This window comes from Cryptomeria japonica, chromosome 3 (genome assembly GCF_030272615.1).
Source record: "Cryptomeria japonica chromosome 3, Sugi_1.0, whole genome shotgun sequence".
In the NCBI taxonomy this organism is placed as follows: domain Eukaryota; kingdom Viridiplantae; phylum Streptophyta; class Pinopsida; order Cupressales; family Cupressaceae; genus Cryptomeria; species Cryptomeria japonica.
The window spans coordinates 849,105,532-849,126,761 of NC_081407.1; positions in this window are offsets into that span (position 1 = coordinate 849,105,532).

Here is a 21,230-nt window from a genome sequence, read left to right on the forward strand (position 1 = left end):
TTGCTCTTCTATCTCTTCCACCTCCTCCGAATTTTCTGCACTGCTAACATCTTCGACCTCGATGGATGTGTCCAGTTTCCTTCTCTTTTTGGTCGACTGCACGGTGTCGCTTAGTGTGTCCAGATGGATATAGTAGTACATAGTGGGTTTATTCGGTTCCACCCGTCCGCATGGTTCAAATGTTCCCCATATTTCTGGTGGTACCTACAGGCATACGACATCTAGGAACAAGCTTATAGCATGATGGCACATGTAGAACGACTTGTGTTCTAGTCTTAGGAAATCATGGATTCGTTCTACCAGGATTTGCACCCAATTGTACACCTTTCTGCGTTTAATCCCATTCATTAATCCTATCATCCATATAGCTATGTCGGATGCTCGGCTGGCTCTCGTAAGGGGACTTTTGACCAGGTCCATTAACATCCTCCATTCTCTTGGTGCGATAAACGCACGCTTCATTCCTCTGCTGTCGGCCAAGGCACTTTTCCACTATTTCTCCATGAGATCGTCTTTGCACACCAAATCCATCAACCATTTCTTTTTTTCCTTGGTGAGTTTTTTGGTTGGTTTGGCTGCAGATGCCCCTTTCTCAGGTATACCAAATACCCTTCTGAAATCCTCTGGCTTAAATGAAACTCGCACTGTGCACCTTGGAACTGAATGACTGAAGCTCGTTTCCGTGGGTTGTATCTCGACACCATGGTTCGTAGAACTGCCTCAAACTCCTTAATGCTGAATGTGGGCGTTTGGATGGCGTGGTTGACTTGTGCCCTCTTGAGAGAATCCTTTGTCACATGGTCTGGAGGGGTTTCTTCCCACCAAGTATGACATTCGCTGCCGGTCACACTCTCAAATGCTACATTCGCCGCCGTGATTCCCTCTGAATCCTTCTGTACCTTTGGCCTGTTCCTGGTTTTCTTGCTGTTGGCTGGCTCTGTGGCAGTCATGGCTACACTGCAACTGCCTTGTTCTATTCTTCTTCCCTTGCCCCGTCCTTGGTCGGAAAGAGTGTCTCTCCAGTTTGTACGACCCATTAGCCAAATTTCACATTTTCCAAGAATTTTGTTTTGAAGGAAGGAAATTCCAACACTTAGTCAATTTTTCACTTTCCTGGAATTCTTTCCTGAAGGAAGGAATTTCCAACACTTAGTCAATTCTTTCACTTTCTTGGAATTTCTTCATCTTGGGTGTAATTTTCTCCTTGGGAAGAAATTTTTGATCAATTCATCACCTTTCCTATTTTTTAGGAATTTTTTTCAAGTTCGAGCTAAGAGAGAGAAAATTATATCGTTTAGCCAGTTTTGTCATCATCTCGAAATTTGGGCAAGTTTTCAGCCTGAAAAAGGATTTTTTTTTTTAAAATTCTCGGGGGAAATTTTCTTTCTCTTTCTTATTGTTGTCTTCAAATTTCCATGCCTTGGAATTCATCCTTCAATCTTGGGCGCTGGAATGACCTTGTGGAGGAATTTTCATTTGGAAGGAAATTCCTTCCCTTCCTTGGTTTGGCGCTACTCTTCCAATTTGGGCTCTAATTTGCCAGTGTGGAGGAATTTGACTTTCAATTGCTTTTCCTTGATACCCCTTTCCTAGCGCTCATGACTTGGACTTGGGTGTGGAAATCATATGATGAAGGAATTTGACCTTGCTTGACCTTTCCATGATGCCTTGGGATTCAACTTTCTCTCTTTGACCTGGGCATGAATTTGATGTCTTGGAGGAATTCTATGCCTTGGACAAAATTCCATTACCCCCTCTATTTGATGCCCTGAACTAGCTTTGGGTGGAATTTTGGCATGATGCAGGAAAAGGCGGTGTGGAGGAAAATGCCTCCACACCCCAGCTGGAGCACTCTACCTATCTCTTGGGTGCTAAAACACTATGGTGAAGGAATTTTGGGGGTGGAGGAAAAATCCTCCACTAGCCCATTCTAGTGCCCATGTTCCCTCTTGAGCGCCAAAATCATGTGGTCATGGAGGAATTTTCCTCCATGACCCCAATCTAGTGCTCCCTTCCATGCTTGCATGTTGCTTTGTCAGGATGAAGGATTTTCTTGACTTTCACGCCTGACTTAGCCATTTTTGAACACTTTCGGATCAGGATGTCACTTTTAGAATTGACGTGGATTTTTGCTCTGCCAGACTCAAAAGATTTTTCAGTGCTTTCCACTTCTGGAATGAGTTTCACACTTAGCCATTTTTGATCAATAGCTTGCTTTTTCAAACTTTTCGGATTTTAGAAATGTTTAGGAATGCTCAATCTTGAGTGCCAGGAGCCCTACCTATTGATGAACTTGCCAAGAATAGACTTACTATAAATATTAAGTATATTAAAATGTTAAGATTAGGGCAAAACAGGACGAGACGACACTTACTAAAACTAGAAACTGCTAAAAATAGTAAGTTTGATTTTTGGCCAAATAAAAATAATCCGAAAGGCAATGAAATCCCTAAAAAATAGGACATTTCTAAAAATAGAAACTTGCTCAGAATTCGCTCAATTTCATTGGGAGCTTTCTTGAAGGGTCCTGATTCCAATGCAATGTTTAGTATTTTTGAAACCGTAATCCAAGTCTAAAGGGCAAAACCCTAAAATGGACACAACAGGTTCCAAACTTAGCCAAATTTATTCAAACGACTTGCAGACTTGATCAAATTCCATCCCAATCACCTGCAAACTACGGAGACCGAAGAGACTGCCGCGAAAAGACCCAACAAACCAAAACCAAAAGACTGAGAGGGCCTAAAAAATAGGGTGTCCCCATTTGCAATGGGGCGATGTGTGAAAACGTCACAACAAGTCAGAAGAAGTGTCAGATTGGATGAATTCATCCAAAGCAAACTAAGCATGAAATGGCTTTCAAATCCAGAAGATGTATTCCTAAAAAGCTAAGTTGAAGATCATGGCAAAATGGTTAAGTCTGGAATCAAAGTTGAGAAATTCCTTGTTCAAATCCTCAAGGTCGCCTAGGAAAGAGAAGTTTTCAGGTATGGATCGGGCGATGGTGAAAATTTCTAGTCCATGATGAACTCCGCCCATGACAAGTGAAAAGGAGGTTCCTTATTCCATGATGAAGTCCGCCTTGGGTAGCATGAAAAGTTCCTTCTAAGTATGCAAAGTCCGCCCGAGCAAGTTAAAATCTTCCTTGTGAGCATAACATGTCAGCCCTTAGCATGTGGGAAATCTTCCTTGGCTTAGTGGCAAGTCTACCTAGGAAGGGTAAGAAAGGTGATTAAGTGTTGGGGAAAGGATAAGAAATTTTGGTTAAGAATGGCAAATTTTCTCAACCCCATACCAAGTCCGCCATAGGCAAGAGGTAAAATTCCTTATGAGACTATCATGTCCGCCCTAGGCATGATAGAATTTCCCAATCTGAGTGTGAAGCCCTCCTAGGCATCAAAAGGGTTCCTTGTGTTATCATGAAGTCTACCCAAGGAAAAGTTTTAGCTAAGTATTTTGGCATGGTCAAAAGATTTACAAGCCACATGTCAAGTCTGCCCAAGGGGGTTGGTAATCTTTCCCAATAGCATGCAAAGTCTGCCCTCTAGGCAAGAAATCCTCCTTGCCCCATGCTAAAGTCCGCCCTATCATGTGGAATCAAGTCCAAATCAAGTGTCAAATCTGGTTAAGAGTGAGTACTTTGAGAAAGGAAAAATATTCAGAAAATGGTTAAGTATTGAAGGGAAAGGGTCAGAAGGTTTGGTTAGAACTGAAGTTCGCCTAGCAACATGACAAAGTTCCTCAACAGAAAGAAATCTTCCTTGTCAACACATCGAATCCACCCTTGGCATGATAAGGTCTTCCCTAGACACACCCCAAGTCTGCCCTACCTTATGGGAAAAGTTCCCTAACACAAGACCAAGTCCACCCTACCATATGCAGAAACAATTCCAAATCATGTGCAAAGTCTGCCCAACTTGAAGAGGAGGTGGAATAAAACAAAAGCCAAGGCACATGTAAGAATTTTCTTAACTCATGGGGAAAAAGAGTTTGAACTTAACAAAGTAAAGCAAGAAAAGCAAAAACAATTTGCCTAACATGAAAAGAGGTTTGGTGAATTAAAACAAGAAAATAAAACACAAAAGAATTCGCCCAACTTGAGAAGAAAGAAGGATTTGGTGAATTAAAACAAGAAAAGCTAATCACATCATGTATCCAAAATTTGAAAGGAAAGAAAAGCAAATAAAGCAAAAAGGGTTGAGAAGGAAATAAAACAAAGAGTTCGCTCAAAGAGAAAGGTTTCCAGAAGGAAGCAATATAAATTGCCATTAAGTTTTAAAGCACAAAAACACAAAAAACAGAGGAGAGGTTTGATTTGGAGACTAAAATATGACCACATACATTGCCAATAAAACTCATTAAAACATAAAACAATGCACGAGCAAGTTAGAATTTCCTATAAGTGTAAGCTTTGGCAGATTTACTAGTCACAACTTTCCTTTCTTGCTTAGGAATTCAAACTGTTCTAAGAGTTTCTTCCAAGTTGTGAAGTAGATTTTTAAGGTGTAATTGCACATTCAAAATAATTCTAAGGAAGAATTTAGGCATTCAAAGTCAAATTAGAAGCAATTCCTTGAAGAATTTCTTCAATTTTTACAAGTCTAGAAGCGTTTTTCAAGGTAGATTTTCTAAATTCCAGTCCTTTAAAATACTTTCCTAAGTCTCAATTATGATTCTAAGGCCTGCACACAGACCTTCTTTCACAAATTCTTCAAGTTTCATAATTCTTCAAGTTTCATCTAGAAGTCAAGTTGCTTTTTCATGCTTTTTCTTAATTTTGAGGGGGAAAAGTTCAAAAATCAGACTCAATTTCATGATTTCAAGAGTTTTTTCCAAGTCTAATTTCAATTTCCAGAATGTTCCTAAAGTCTGTTTTTTATTTTAAAATTCATAATCAGACATTAATTCCATAATTTCCAAGTTTATTAACTCTGATTTTTCATTTTTAGACTTGATTAAGTATGATTTTGGGTCTGATTTCCAGAATTTATGTGAAAAATCAGAGTTATCTCTTGAAATCCCTCAAGTAGATATCAAGTTTATCTCTTCTAATTTTCGAATTTTCAATGTTTTCATATAGTAGATGTCAACACAAGGAGGAATTTCTCGAAAATTTCAGATGAAGTTCAACACTAAAGGCCCAAAGCTGGATTACAAGATTCAGACGAAATGGAAGAAAGTCAATGATATTGACTTTGGCCAAGTTGATATCAAAGATTTCAAGAAGAGGATATACGGGTCAGATGATTGCCACCTTCACCACTTGCCCGAAAGATGATGCGAAATGGAATTGTCCAAGCAGTTGGATTTCCTCCATCAATGCAGTGTTATGAGCTGATGGTAGAGTGTGCAAAACATTACAACACTCAAGAGAGACAAATTGTAGCACCTGATGGCAGAGTGCAAGCTTACCTTGGAGAAGGCGCCATCAAAGAGGCACTTGGCATTCAAAATTACCATTCTACCATGTACAAGACTACGGAGGAAGCTCTAGCTATCTTTGAAGCTGATTCTATCGCCTGCACTGAAAAACTCAACAAGCAATGGCTCCTTAAACCAAGACCTCACTACATCAAAGTCTCAAAGAAACTCTTTTGAATTAATTTCATTGAAGAGTATGGAGACCTCGTTCTTTTGCTCAACAGGGTCATGGGATGTCCTTAAGCTTCATACAAGCCTTGGATGTACCACTTCATTGATGAAATCACTACAGGTGTTAAGATGATAAACTGAGCAAGAATAATCAGTGATCATATTGATGAGCAGCTAAGGAACTTGGGACATACCAACTCATTTTCTATGAGTTCCTATATCATCTATGTACTTGCATGGTGTTACAAATACAAGGGATTGATTTGCAAGGGCATCATACTATCAATTCAAAGCATATGATTGCTACCCCGAATTGCATATTTAGGAGAAATCTCGCCTCAAAAGGGTGAACGATGCATTCCTTATGTATATTACTAGGATGCTTCAAAGAGGCACCCATCAAAGGTTGGCACTAGAAGCAAAGGAGTTCTAAAGTAGGTTTGGGTCTTGGTACATTCAATTCCCTAGATTCACATACCCGAGAGTCCAAGGATTCACAGGATGCCCATATAAACATCTAAAATTTCGAACGAATAGATTGGTCCTACTTGAAGTCATCAAGCAATTGGTTACGTTTGGGAAAATCCAAAGAGCCAAGCAAAAAGCAAGAGTTCCCTTTGCTCTCTGCATTGGAAGGATGTTGGAGTCATGCCCATCAATCCAAGCAACAGAAAGTGTAGATGTTGAGATGTAGTGGTATCCATTTTCATTCTACCGGTCAAGGTTTAACTTTGATCCCCATTGCTATATCAAAAAGGTGAATGGAAAAAAAGTACAAACATAGAGTTGATCTTGAAGACTTTTGGGCCAATGCAGATGATGAACATGAAGTAAGAAAGAGAATATTGTCCAAATTACTAGTCAGCATGATTAGGACACTTGACCTTTTCCCAATACCAGATCAGCTGGAAGATGATGGAATTTTCACCCAACCACCACGCTTTGAGGAAGAGAAAGATAAGCCCCTTCCTTCAACAGATTGGTCTGGACTTGAGCTTTCAGATTTAGATACACTAATGAGACCAGTGATGAAATTCACAAGGTGGTGGGTAGATCAACAAGTTCACAAGCTAAAGGAGAAGAATTTTGTCTTCACCTATGATTTAACGAGAAACTTGGATTCAGTTTGGTTTGTTGTTGGTTCTTGACTTTGATTCTAGACTACACAAAAATGGTGCAATCTTCTACGGAATTCAAAAGATTTTCATATTAGTCATATTAACCAACATTTCAAACAATGAATAAAGCAATAGAAATTAAGTTTCTTTTACTGGTTCAAGCTAACTTTGCACAATAATGGAAAATCATCCAATTATCAAAAGTATAAACACATCATTCCACATTGAGCAATTCCATCAAATCCTTCATCCAATCTAACAACTTGAAAATAAAACCTACTCTAATGAGAGCAAATAAACCATGCTAACTTGCCAAAGTAGACAAGATTCACCAAAAATTGAATAATGAATTATGCCTTAGCACTTAAGAAGTTTGAGTACAACAATTTCTCCAGAGTCTCTCATAAGAAATAAATGAAATGGAGAGGATTTATATAGGCATCCTTATTACAAAGCTACAACCTAGATTGATTTAAGATCAGTAGCCAAGTTAAACAGAAAACCTAATTAGGGCAAACTATTGTAGTTATCCAAATTGGACCAATGAGAAATGAACAGTTAATTAATCCAACTTTCTTCTAGAAGTGGGTATCCCTTATCCTTTTCCTTGGCAGCAAATTCAACGAATCTGGTCATTATGGGGCCCAACTCTTCCATTGGGACATGTGGCAGGATGTCAAGTTTGTACTCCATTAGGTCCATGTCATCTTCACAAATGGCAAAGGTAGTCATCTAGTCAATTTCAAGTTTTCAAAAACCACCTTCACTGGACATGAAAGAGGATGCCTTGCCGAAATGTTGTTTTTGAATCAAATTTGGAGAAGTGGAAAAGTTGCCTTGGACTTTGGTTTTCAAGTTTTCCACATCCAAGTCTTTGTCTTGGACTTCTTCCTGCTCAAGCACTTCAGCAATTATGATGAACACCTTGTCTTGGATAGCCTTGATTGTTTCTTCAATTCTGGCACCATCACTTTTCATCTTTTCCAAGAATTCTCCTCTAGCTACCAAGGCATGATACCATGTATTGAAATCGTGTGATGTCCTAGCATCAATTACATTTCCTTTGATCAAATCCTGCTCAGGAATTCCTTTCAATACCTTCAAACTTGCGATTGCTTTCTCTTGGATGGTTTGAAATTCCTCCCAAAATTCAGCTATGCATTGGATTTTAAACATGAAGGAAAAGATTTGTCCATAGACTTGTGCCAATTCTTCCACAAATTTGGTGGCCTTATCTGAAATTTCAGCAATCCATTCCTTAGCCTCTTGGGCTGCCATCTTCATTCCTTCAAAATTTTCAATTGACTCGTGGAAGAATCAAAGGTGGAGCAATTGCCGCCTACTCTTTGATGATGGGATTCACTAAGTGCTGGATGTAACTCTTCAAGTGTTCATTTTCTTTCTTTAGGTTGCTTTTCTTTTCAACTTCCTTCTATAACCTTTCTTTGATGGTGTTTATGGACATATGTAACTCTTGGACTTCTTGTTCTCTTGTGGTAGGACCTATGTCCACATTCATTAGTTCATACTCCCCAAGAGTAATGTCTTCTTTGGATTTATCAACTTTTGGAGCAACCACTTGCACTGAACGAAATCATGTGCTCTCCTTATGGAGTAAGGAATATGTCTTTGCCTTCTACAATTCCACAGGCTGGTTTAATCTCACTAGGAATTTTGTTGAATTGTCCACTGGTTGGACTTCTACAATAATCTTCTTTTCCATTCTCTGTAATAACCAACTTGGCGTTGTTGGTTGTTCAATGCCATTATATTCTTCTTTATTTTCATCATTCCTGTCATGTCCCCACTCTAGCTCAGTCTAGCAGAGACATGTGAGTCAGCTTATTATGGGGTCTTGTAGGCTGACAGGGTTGGACAGAGACCCGGTATGGTTATTCAGTGTTGGAGACTTGGTATTCTAGCAGTTATTGATCAGTTGGGAGACATTCCTTGTTTTTAGGAGGCAGTTCCTACTTTTTAGGAGGTTTGATCATGCCCAAGGTTGGGTCTCCATGAGATGCCTCTTTGGGTTCAGTTTCAGAGAGATTGGGCTTGTTTCCTAAATTTTAGGAGCATCCCTAGATTTTAGGGATGAGACTACCAGTGAATCCTTGATTTCCGACTTCAGTCACAGACAGGTGACAGGATGATTTTAGGGTTTGTAATGTCAGTTGGGCATTTTATGGCTATTTGGGTTATATTTTTAATATTTCCTAAGTTAGCGTTTAATAATTAAATAAGGCTAAGTTGTTAGCCATTTTGGAGTAATAAGGGGATTTTTGGCCTCATCTGGATGCGCACCCTATTGTGTGATAGCTCGTTGGAAAGATCTTGAAATTCTTTAAATCTTTCTCTTTGGTCTCAGGGCAATTCAGTGAGCGGATTTCTGTCTATGAGGAAAAAGGTCATTTTCTAGTAACATGACCACTTTAAAATAAGAAATTATAACATTTCCACTAGACCATGCCACTTGGAGACAATTAGGGTTCGATTTGCAATTGAGAGGGGTTATAAGGGGATAGGAGCTTCATTCTATCATCATCTTTTGCATATTTGACAACTTGTATGAATTTGCTCTGGAGAGCGATTTCTAGACTGGGACGCAAACCCCAGGATTAGGATTGGCTGGGACGTAGCCCTCAGCAATCTTTGGCACCGGACTTATAAGGCATTGTGTGTGGTGATTAAGGACAGAGGCATCAATTCTCAGTAGGGTTTCAGCGTGGCCTACCATCTTTCCAGTGGAGACGTGGTTCATTGCAGCTGGAGGAATGCCATTTGCAGCAAATACACCACGTGGTGTATAGGGTATTGCTTGTATTCACTTCCAGTGTATGTGGGGTTGGAGAACATTCTTCATCTTCCAGTTTGACTTTGAATTTGTATGAGAGCTTGGGAAATACATTGGATTCATTGTTTGGCTTTGTAATTCAGACAAATCTGCCTAGTACGATTTGCAATAATTCTGACTTTTGCTGTATACCTCATTTATTTCAGTATTGCTTCATATTTGCTGTTATCTATTCCTTCCTATGCTATTAAACAATCAAAAACACAAAAACAAACAACCCTTTCTGCACTTCTGTCTAGTTCTGTAAGAAAAACTTAAATAAACAGGAAAACAAAATTAAAAATAAAAAAATTACAGCAGGTTAACAGCAAAGATCTATCAGGGATCTTTCAATTCCCTTCACTTTCCTCAATTCCCTTGAGTGCGGAAATCATGTCTTCTTGAAAACCTCCTTCAAAATTTCAACATATATTTTCAAAGTCCATATTTGCTGTTGTCATTGGATCGTCAGGAATAGTTTGTTGCTAGATAGGTTCCACATTTTGTTCCTCTTGAACTGGAGGAGGCATTTCCATTTCCAGCTACTGATTGTCTACAGCTGGAGCTTTGCCCTTGCTAGTGGATGAACAAACTTCCATCCAAGAAGTGTTGACTGCGGAAGTTGCCTTACTTGTTTTCTGCTTCTTCCTTTTCGAACTTTCTACTGCATCCTCCTTTCTCCTAGAATTTCCACCATTTGGGCTCTCCATGTTATGCGTTGCTTCATCATCCTTAGAGGAACAAGAATCCAAGTTTCTCATTAAATCACAGGTGAAGAGGATATTATTCTCCTTTAGCTTGTGAACTTGTTGATCTACCCACCACTTTGTAAATTTCATCACTGATCTCATTAGTGTATCCAAATCTGAAAGCTCACGTTCGGACCAATCTGTTGCAAGAAAGGGGTTTATCTTTCTCTTCCTTAAAGCGTGGCCAAGTGAAAATTCCATCATCTTCCAACTGATCTGGTATTGGGAAAAGGTCAAGTGTCCTGATCATATTGACCGGTAATCCGCACAACATTCTCTTTCTTACATCATGTTCATCATCTGCATTGGCCCAAAAGTCTTCAAGATCAACTCTATGTTTGTACTTTTTTCCATTCACCTTTTTGATATGGCGATGGGGATCAAAGTTAGACCTTGACCAGTAGAAATGAAAATGGATACCACTCCATCTCAACATCTGCTCTTTTTGTTGCTTGGGCTAATGGACATGACTCCAACATCCTTCCAATGCAGAGAGCAAAGGGAACTCTTGCTTTTTGCTTGGCTCTTTGGATTTTCCCAAACGTATCCAGTTGCCTGATGACTTCAAGTAGGACCAATCTATTTGTTGGAAATTTTAGAAGTTTATATGGGCATCTTGTGAATCCTTGGACTCTCGGGTACGTGAATCTAGAGAATTGAATGTACCAAGACCCAAACCTACTTTAGAACTGCTTTGCTTCTGGTACCAATCTTCGATGGGTGCCTCTTTGAAGCATTCTGGTAATTGGTGTGACCATTTCACACATCGCCCCATTAAAATGGGGACCCCCTCTTTTTCGCTTTTGTTTCGCCTATTCTTCTCTCTGCTTTTAGGGTTTTGAGTGAGTGAGTTGTCTGTTTGGGCTAGGGCTAAGCCTTAGAGGGTTTCTTTTGGATATTTTTTCAAGCTGAGTCTAGTCAAATTTTGGAAGTTATTAAGCATCCTCCCGAAGATTGGGATTGTCAAAGTAAGGTAAGTCTGTCAAGGAGTCAGATAGGTCTCAGGTTAGGTCTAGTCAGGGTTTTTGAGGGAAAATTCAAATTTTGTCTAAGTGTTAGCATTTTGAAGATGAAATTGTGTATTCTTGCCTAGGTAAATTTTGATCAAATTTTGGAGGCAAGATGATGCCTGAAACAACAAAAGTGCTCCTATCCCTCTCCAAGGGACCAGGGCGAATTTCATTCTAAGTGCAATTTCTTATTTTTCAAGGGCTTGCTAACTTGTTCCTGGCCTTGAAGATGACCTAACTCCGCCTTGTGAAATGTTTGGAGACTTAAATTTTGAATGGATTAGTCAGAAAGGACAAAAGTGCTCCTGTCCCTCTCCAAGGGACTAGGGCGAAAATGTTATTTTATGCATATTTTTCACTGACTTTTCTATTTTGTTTTGTACAGGGTCTCTTAGAGTGATGATCGAACGTGACTTGGTACTTTTGAAGATTTTGAAGGCACGAAAATGATGGATTTTGAAGGATTAAGAGAAAAGTGCTCCTGTCCCTCACTGAAGGACCAGAGCGATTTTCTTTATATGCACAATTTTAGACCTTTATTGGACATTAACTTTTATTCATAGTGTGAAGTAAGATGAAATCTTCCCTAGCAAAGGAATTTCGAGATGAAAAGTGAGACAATTTGGCTTAGAGGGTCAAAAGTGCTCCTGTCCTTCACTGAAGGACCGGAGCTTGAATTTCAAATTTGCACTATTTTTGCTAGATTAAAGTGATTTTACGATTTGAAGAGGTCAAGGGAAGCATGTTTTGTCCATTGAATATAATTTAAGCGGTTCACAAAGAAGTAAATCAACCCAAATGACAAAAAGTGCTCCTGTCCCTCACTGAAGGACCATGACGCTTTTTTAAGTTTCTCCTCTTTGTTTGAGATTTTATGGCAAAACTTGACTTGGATGGGAAGGACGAATGATGTTTTATGCCTTAGATGCGATTGAAGGTTTAAAAGACAAGGAAATATACCATGAAGGCAAAAAAGTGCTCCTGTCCCTCTCCAAGGGACCAGAGCGATTTTCCAAAAAGTGCTCCTGTCCCTCTCCAAGGGTCCAGAGCGATTTTCCAAAAAGTGTAAATTTCTTGCAAAGACAAGGTAAGTTTGTGATTGAAATGAATGGAAGAAGACATGATTAGCCCATTGAAGATAATTTGGAAGGCTAGCAAAGGACAGACAAGCTTGAATTTGCAAAAAGTGCTTCTGTCCCTCACCAAGGGACCAGGGCGAAAAACTTATTATCTAGCTTTTCTCTCCAATTTTGGACAAATCTAGGCCAAGGCTCAAGTTTGAAAGGACGTTTAAAATGCTTCAAGGTGGAATTGAGATGCAAGAGTTGCAAATTTTGATGACAATTGGCAAAAGTGCTCCTATCCCTCTCCAAGGGACCAAGGCGAAATTTCCAAATAGGCCCATTTACCTTGCATTTTGAAATGATATTTTTATTACCAAGACTCAAGGAGTGGGGAATGATGTTCTACGCCTTGAGGGTAATTTGAAGTTAATGTGATCATGAATTTGTGCAATGGACTCAAAAGTGCTCTTGTCCTTCACTGAAGGACCAGGGCGATTTTTATGAAATCAACAATTTCCCTCCAAGGTTTGGCTAAGGCAAGGTTGTGCAAGATGGGAAGGATCTTCTAAAGCATGGTGAACAAAGATTTGACTTCAAAATTTGAGAATCCTAGCCTAAAATACAAAAAGTGCTCCTGTCCCTCTCCAAGGGACCAGGGCGAAAATCTTTGGAAAGTCAATTTTGCCTTGAAAAAACGAGTTAGGTATGCATGGAACAAATAAAAGAGATCATTGCTTACTCCACAACGAGAATCGACAAATGAAAGATGAAGGATTGAGAACAAAAGTGAAAAAGCGCTCCTGTCCCTCACCCAGGGTCCAGGGCGAAAATGTCCTAAAGTCACGTTCCTTCTAAAGATCAAGTGAATTAAACTCAAGACTCCAGTCGAAATGCCATTTTAAAGTGCCTAGATGAAGTTTTGAACATGAAAATGAAGAATGCAAGCTTGAATTTACAAAAGTGCTCCTGTCCCTCTCCAAGGGACCAGAGCGAAGTCATTGACATTCTTTATTTTTGCCATATCCCAACGTTAACATCCTCCAAATCGCATGAAATGCCAAAATCACCAACTTCAAAATTTTGGAAAAAATCAATTAAATTGGCATTTAATAAAGGCACATGGCATTTAATAAATTAATTTTGAGCCTTAGAAAATCGAATTTTTTATTATAAAGGCATTTAAAATTAATTTTTGTGAAATTAAAATTGAAAATAGGGCGCTTGAGGTATTATTTTTATTTATTTTATTAAGTCGGCCTCTTGTTTTTGCAATTTATTTATTTTTTGGCCTATTTTCATCAAGTCGGCCTATGGGGAGATGAAGTGATGAGCGCCCTATATAATGGGGGTATTTTGAGCAATTTTAATCAATCATTCATTCATTATTTCAAGTGCGAACTTGGAGATCAAGAAGAAGGTGCGAAATCTGGTCTAGTTGGGGGCGAATTTACCTCAAGTGTTGAAGACTAAAGGAGGCGCATTTTGCTAAAGGAAGAACTTTGATCTACATTGTGCCTAGCCAAAATTCACCTTATTTTTGCATCATTTTTTTTAGAATTAATTCTCAAGTGGAGGTATGGCGAGATCATCCTAGTTCTAATGTTGAAGTTTTGAATTTTGAACTTTAAGTTTTTGAAAATTGCGTAGTTAATTAGGAAATGATAACTCAAGATTTATCATAAAGTTTCCTAATTAAAATCTTAAATCTTCCTTGCTACTCGCTTCAAAATATATTACTCATTATGAAATGTTGTGTAGGTGTAAAGATGGCGACCCCAAAGGCAAGAGCATCCACTAGTCGTCCAGCCCTCATGAAGGAAGATCAGAGGAATGAAGAATTGGAGACCAAGATCGTGTCCAAGTGGAGCAATATTGGAGATACCAACTTGGGAAACTTCAGTGTCAAGAAGTTTCGAGAGGTTCCTTACATTGGCAAGCCATCACCTATCGCAAAGAGGATAATTGAAAGTGGCATCATCAAGGCGGCCGGTTTCCCTCCAGCAATCCAGTGCCATGAGCTGATGATCGAGTGTGCTCGCCATTATGACCCACAATCAAGATCGATCGTATCCAAGGAAGGGAACACTTTGGCATACCTTTCGGAGGAGGCTATAAGTGAAGCTCTCCATCTTCTAGAGCATAAAGATATGCTTTACAAAAGCCTAGAAGGAGCCAAGTCGATGTATGAAGATGATCCAGACACTTGCTTGAGCACCATCAATAAGAATTGGTTACTCAAAAGTCATCCTCGCCTGAGCAAGATTCCCAACACACCACATAGGATCGATTTCCAGGAGGAGTACAGAGATTTGATAATTTTGCTCAATCGAGTTACAGGGGCTCCTCAAGCCTTCTATTTTGAGAAGTGGATGTTCTACTTCATCCAAGTGATAGTTCAAGGGAAAGGAACGATTCATTGGGCTAGAATTATTAGCCATTGCTTGGATGTACAGTTGAGAAGACTAAAGCCTACCAAGTCATTTCACATGAGCTCATACGTCATATATGCCTTGATCAGGAGTTTCGAATATGCAGGACTACCTCACAGAGGAGTAATCGGAAGAGGACCTGGAGAAGTCAGAGTTTGTGACTCTTATGTTCATTTGCATCATCCACCAGGAAGTGACTACAAGCTAGTCAATGATACCTTCACGATGAACATCACTAGGATATTGCAAGGCGGGATTCACAATCGACTATCTCCGGATGCGCAAGAGCTTGTAAAGAGGTATGGTGCTTGGTTCATCCAATTTCCAAAGTTTACATATATCAGAGTTCATGGGTGTCCTTCACCTCCCTACATGTTGCCGAGGTATCCGAAAGACAAGATAGTGCTACTCGAGGTGACTAGGCAGTTGGCAGACTATGCGAAGGCATTCAGACACAGGCATAGAAATGGAGTTCCCGTGCCCATCATATTGGGGAATTCAGTTGAGGTATGTCCTAATGCTCTAGCCTTAGATGATGCAGAGAGGGAGTTGGCCTCATATTCATTCACGTTCTTTGCCTCAAGGGAGAATTTTGATCCTTATGGGTATATAGAAGAGACATATGGTAGGAAGTACAAGCACAAATTTCAGGTAGAAGACTTTTGGATGAATCTCTCAAGTGATTTAGAAGTGAAAAGAAAGATGCATTCCAGATTACCTTTAGATTTCATCAGGAAATGCAAAGTTTACAGAGTGGCCGATCAAGCTCAGGATAGTGGCAGACATCTCCAATCATCCTATGACCGAGAAGACAAAGCAATGAAAATAGATTGGAACGAGCCTGAGATTACAGACTTGAGAGCTTTGATGGCCCCAGTTTTGTCATGTACTCGCAGATGGGTGGATGTACAACATCAAAAGTTAAGAGAACAGAACGTACCAATGACTTTTACTTTGGAGGAAAGACCAAAAAAAGGAGGAGCAAGTGCAAGTGAAGACAATTCTCATCCTAGAGGCACGAAGAGGAAAGAAAGACCTAAGAAAAGGGAGCCCTCCAAGAAGAAGCAAGAGGCCAATCGAGATCGCTCATCAGGTACATCATCTCGACATGAGAAAAGGACAAGTCAAGTTGAAGGACAGGAGATGACGATGCCTGAGGTTGATGAATCTATGGAGTCAATAGTACAGAATGATAAACCTGAAAAGGGGAAGGCACCTCAGCATTCGTCAAGTCGATCTCCCCAAATCAATGAGCTACATGAAGACAAGAATGATGATGAAGTGACATCTCCTCTCCGAGAAGACGAACCATTGCCTAAAGAAATACAAGTTAGAGAGACGAGATCCGCCATTCCAGATTGGTTGAAGGAGAGATTGACGAGGGTGATTGTGATTGAGGATGAAGATAATGTAATTGACTTAGAGAGCCTTGTAGGAAATTCTCAGGAAGTAACGGAGAAGAAAAAGGCCACCAAGATGTCTAAGATGATCAGAGATGAGACAGGGTCCAAGAAGTTGCAGATAGCTACACCAACAGTGGACAAGTATGAAGGTGAAATCCTTGCAGAAGAGTATGATGTAGAAACATTTGAGCTTGGTCCACTCACTGTTGAGCAGGCACTGGATGAGGCAACCGATTCATTTGAAGTACTTAAAGACAAGCTTAAGGAAGAAATGGAAAAGAATAGAAAGCTTGACAGAGAGGTCGGTGCTTGGAGAGGCTACTTTAGCCATCTCAATCAGCCCTTGGAACGTCAGGATCCGGCAGTGTCTCCTATGCAAGCACTTCCCCTTGAATCAGTTGGTGAGGCAAAGAGAGTCAAGAGCTTGGTTCAGCTCATGAGCTCTTGGATTGACAAATCCCACACAATTGCCGTTGAATTTGCGACAAGAATGATGCAGACAATCCACCGAGCTATCCAGGTCCTTGAGATCGTCCACAACCTAATGATAACGGTAGCCGCTTTCGCTCACACTAGAGATGTTATCATTCCTCTTCTGCAAGTGATCAGGTAAACACCAAGGAAGATCCTAGCACAAGAAAAGATAATGGATGGAGGTGCTCATAATTTACTCCAGTGGTCAACTCTACTTCAGATGAAGGAGGTTCTTTTCGAGGACATCAGCACCAAATGCAATCAAGTTGAGGGCGTCATCCATCCAATTCAGGACAAGGTGTTTGAAGTGTTATGTACCATTCTTGGCAGGAGGATCGAAGTTGAGACAGATGTGGACCTTCAAGAGTTGGAAGAAAGAGTCAAGGTCATCTTTTGCAAAGATGAGAATGTCATCACGGATGAACAACGAGATCAAATGTTCGCTACTATGCTCTTGATTGAGAAGATCAAAGAACTCGAACCTGGATGGGATGTGGCTCTTCTCAAGGCCTTTGATCAGGTTATCCACTTGGAGGAACGAATGAAGAATCTTCCTGAGATTTCTATTGCTGAGATTGAAGGAATTGTGTCCAGATTCATTGCATATGCTAAGAAAGAGCATTGGAAAGGGAATAAGGTTCTAGAAGAAAGGTTGTTGTAGATGATGTGGCACCTTAATTATCATTGGTCTATGTTTCCTAGATTTTTGTGCCAATTAAATATTTGGCTATGCATTTAATATTGTTCAACTAAAAAGGGAACTTTTTGTAACAAACCCTAATTAGGGTTTAGGTGTCAGAAACTCAGCCGTTTATCTTCTTTTGATTTGGGCCGTTCATTGTAATTGAGGATGCTATATATACCCTCACTCATTTTCATTTTGTCATTAGATATAGTCAGATAATTAGCAATTAGATATTAGAGAGAAGAAAGTTATTTTGTAGCAAGATTGAGCATTGAAGAAAGAATTTCAAGCAATTGTTGTCTATTTTGGCTTTGAGATCAATGAAATATTGAAGTTATGGTGTTTTATTGCAATTCTCGTGGCTACTTTCATGGTTGTTTACTTTCTTGAATCATTCTCAGTCGAAGTAGTATTTAAGTTTGAAGGACTAAGTGTTGAGCTTGATCTTTGGTGAGATTCACATTCCAAACCACTAGCTTCTTACTGATTGTAAGAATGCCTTGTGTGGTCAACTGGAGATATTTGGATTGCTTGAACCTTCAGTCATTATTGAACTATTGATATGTACCTTTATGGTAGTGTCTATAATTCTTGATGATTCGAAAAATCACTAATCACCTTAGAAGATTGCACCAATTCCAGTAGAGTTGTAATTCCTTGGCAATACTGAAATTGGTAGAATCTTACCAAGTCTAGCCTACATTGAGTCATTCTTAGGATTTGATTAGAATTCATCTCTTGCAAACCCTACCTTTTGATCTTTTTGAGAACTTGTTAGTTTTAGGAAAATCCTATTCCTACAATTCGGAAACGTAAGGTCCCTTGAAGAAACAGCATTCACAACGACCACTGGTGCTTATCCACACGTAGAGACCCTACATCGAAAGAACCTTGGAGTCATCCTGATTGATCCTTTTTCGTGACATCTTCAGCAATCAGAGGCTTTATTCAAGAGAGGATAAGGTACCCTTGGGTATTTTATTCTGTGTTTGATTGTGTACAAAATACACGTCAACAGTAATATACATAAGGAATGCATCGTTCACCCTTTTGAGGTGGGATTTCTCCTAAATATGCAATTCGGGGTAGCAATCATGTGTTTTGAATTGACCATTTTTTGTTTTCCAGAATGCCCTTGCAAATAAGTCCCTTACATTTGTAACACCATGCAAGTACATAGATGATATAGGAACTCATATAAAGTGACTTGGTATGTCCCAAGTTCCTTAGTTGCTCATCAATATTATCACTGATTATTCTTGCCCAGTTTATTATCTTAACACTTTTAGTGATTTCATCAATGAAGTGGTACATCCAAGGCTTGTATGAAGAAGCTTGAGGACTTCCCATGAAACCGTTGAGCAAAAGAATGAGATCTCCATACTCTTCAATGAAATTAGTTCAGATGAGTTTCTTTGGGACTTTGGTGTAGTGTGAGGTCTTGGTTTAAGGAGCCATTGCTTGTTGAGTTTTTCAGTGCAAGCAATAAAATCAGATTCAAAGATAGCTAGAGCTTCCTCCTTAGTCTTGTACATGGTAGAATGGTAATTTGGAATGCCAAATGCTTCTTTGATGGCATCTTCTCCAAGGTAAGTGTTGTCATTTTATGACACCCTTGGTCCATCATTGAGAACCGATCAGAGATATGTTCCATGGACCAGCGCTGCTCCAGTTGATCAAGGATAAAAGTAGTAGAATCATGGTTTGAGTTGTTGCCTTGTCCGAAGTTCCTAGGTCCTCTTTTTCTCTTTCCCTCCAGAACTCCGGAACCCCAAGGTTCCGAAGTTCTTTGCCTTAGCCGCTTTCTTTCCTGCTCTGGAACTCCGAAACCTCCAGGTTCTAAAGTTCCCTTCCTTCCCTCCCTTAGCCCCTCCTCTTCTTCGCCTTTCTCCCTCCTCCAGAACTCCGGAACCCCGAAGTTCCTTGTCCTTTTTCTTCCCTCTTCGGAACTTCGGAACCCTGAGGTTGCGGAGTTCCTTCTTTTCTTCTTCCCTTTCTTGGAACTCCGAAACTCTGAGGTTCCGAAGTTCCTTTCCTTTGCCTTCCTCGGAACTCCGGAATCCTGAGGTTTTGAAGTTCTCTTCCTCGTTTCCCCTTCTCTCTGGAACTCTAGAACCCTGAGGTTCCGAAGTTCCTTCCCCCTTTGCCTTCTCTCTCTAGTTCTCTGAAACTTTGGAACCCTGAGGTTTCGAGGTTTTTTGCTGCCCTCCTTTCTCATATCCTGGAACTCCGGAACCCCGAGGTTCAAAGGTTCTTCCCTTGTCTTCCCACTTTGGGAGTCCGAACTTCCAAAGTCTCCGGACTTCCTTCCAACTGGTGACACTTCTAGATGGCGTAATTGACACTCAAGGGTATAGCGATAGCACCATAGAATTGTAGGGGTGACTTCATCTTTGCCATCTACTCCGAGTCACTATGCCCGAACTACTAAGAAAGGGGGGACTTAGTACCAAATGCTTGGTAGAGCCTAATATAGGAACACAACTCTCTCCATATATTGGGAAGTACCTATCGACCGATCTAGCCATGAGCAGGTGAAAGAGAGTTCAAACAAGCCTTGGTGGGCCGAACCCACGTATGTGACTAGGGAGGAGGGCCAACCTCAGATATTAACTGCCCCTACTACTTTAAGGCGCCATCCCACCCCTTTAGAATAGGTGGATTTCTGAAGTAGAGAATTCTATAGGCTGGGGTGGCCCAAAGCTCCAACAGTTTTGGTGACTTGTGCACTTTCTTTTGTGGAGCCACAAGGGTGCATTAAATGTTTTTGGCAGGATTTCCATCAAGGGAGGTATGGGGCCATGCTTGGTCACTTATGTCATGCTTGACTTTGGAAGGTTAGTCAATCCACCTTCTCAGAATTGCCCTTTGTGGGTATGGCTAGGTTGCTAGCATGTACAAGTCAAGTGCATGCACTTCTCTGCACTTCCAGATTGACATGCAGGGGTCATGATTACCCTTGTAACCTTTTTTTTCTATATAAAGGCTGTTAAGCCTCATTGTAAGGTGGTCTCTCTCTGCTGGCTTGAGCTATCCCATGCTCTTCCACTTCTCTTGTATTTATCTTGTATTTATGCAACTGTAAGCTTGGCCATTGGCCTTATAATTAATTGAAAATCACCATTTTTGCCTTCTTTCAACCTATGTATGCTATGTATGTTTTCTTACCTTCATCATAGGTGTATGTCTTGTAGCTTTTCTCTCCATATATGTTGTGTTAACTTGTTTTTTGAGTGTGACTTGTGGGAATCCTTCTCCCCTCTTGGCACTTAGTGGATTCTAACCTTCGTACATGCATTGGAGTCACTCATGCGACTGAAGTTTGTGCATCTCCTGGGTGTTTTAGTTAATTCTTTGTGTCATCTCCGTGGGGAGAGGAACAATCTCTTCTTGGTGCATCACCTCCTTCTATTTCAAGCATCTCTATTCCCTTTTCCTCTGTAAGCTGTTAGGGTAATTTAGAAGTAAGATTTGAAGTGTTGAGTTGGTTCAATACCTGCACTTGGATTGAGAAGGAAGTCGACCTTCTCTAGAGATTCAACTCTTTGCGCAAGGCCCCACACTTCGGGGTTGTTTCTATGTTTCACAAGGTTGTTCAGTTGATAGCTCAGTAAGGGTGCAAGCTTTTGTGATAATAGTTTTTGGCACGCCTGGTGGGACCTAGTTCGACATACATGCTAAGGATCTAGTGCTAATTCTTAGTGTTTTAGCCTTTACAGGCAATCATATCTCAAGAACTTGGCGACTTTGCTCAAGGACCAGTTCTTGTTCACACAAAGTTCATAACCCTGGAAGTCCAGAAACCCCCAAGTTCCGAAGTCAGCGCAACTTTCCTCACTCTGAAACCCTGGGACCCCTAGGTTTCGAAGTCAGTGA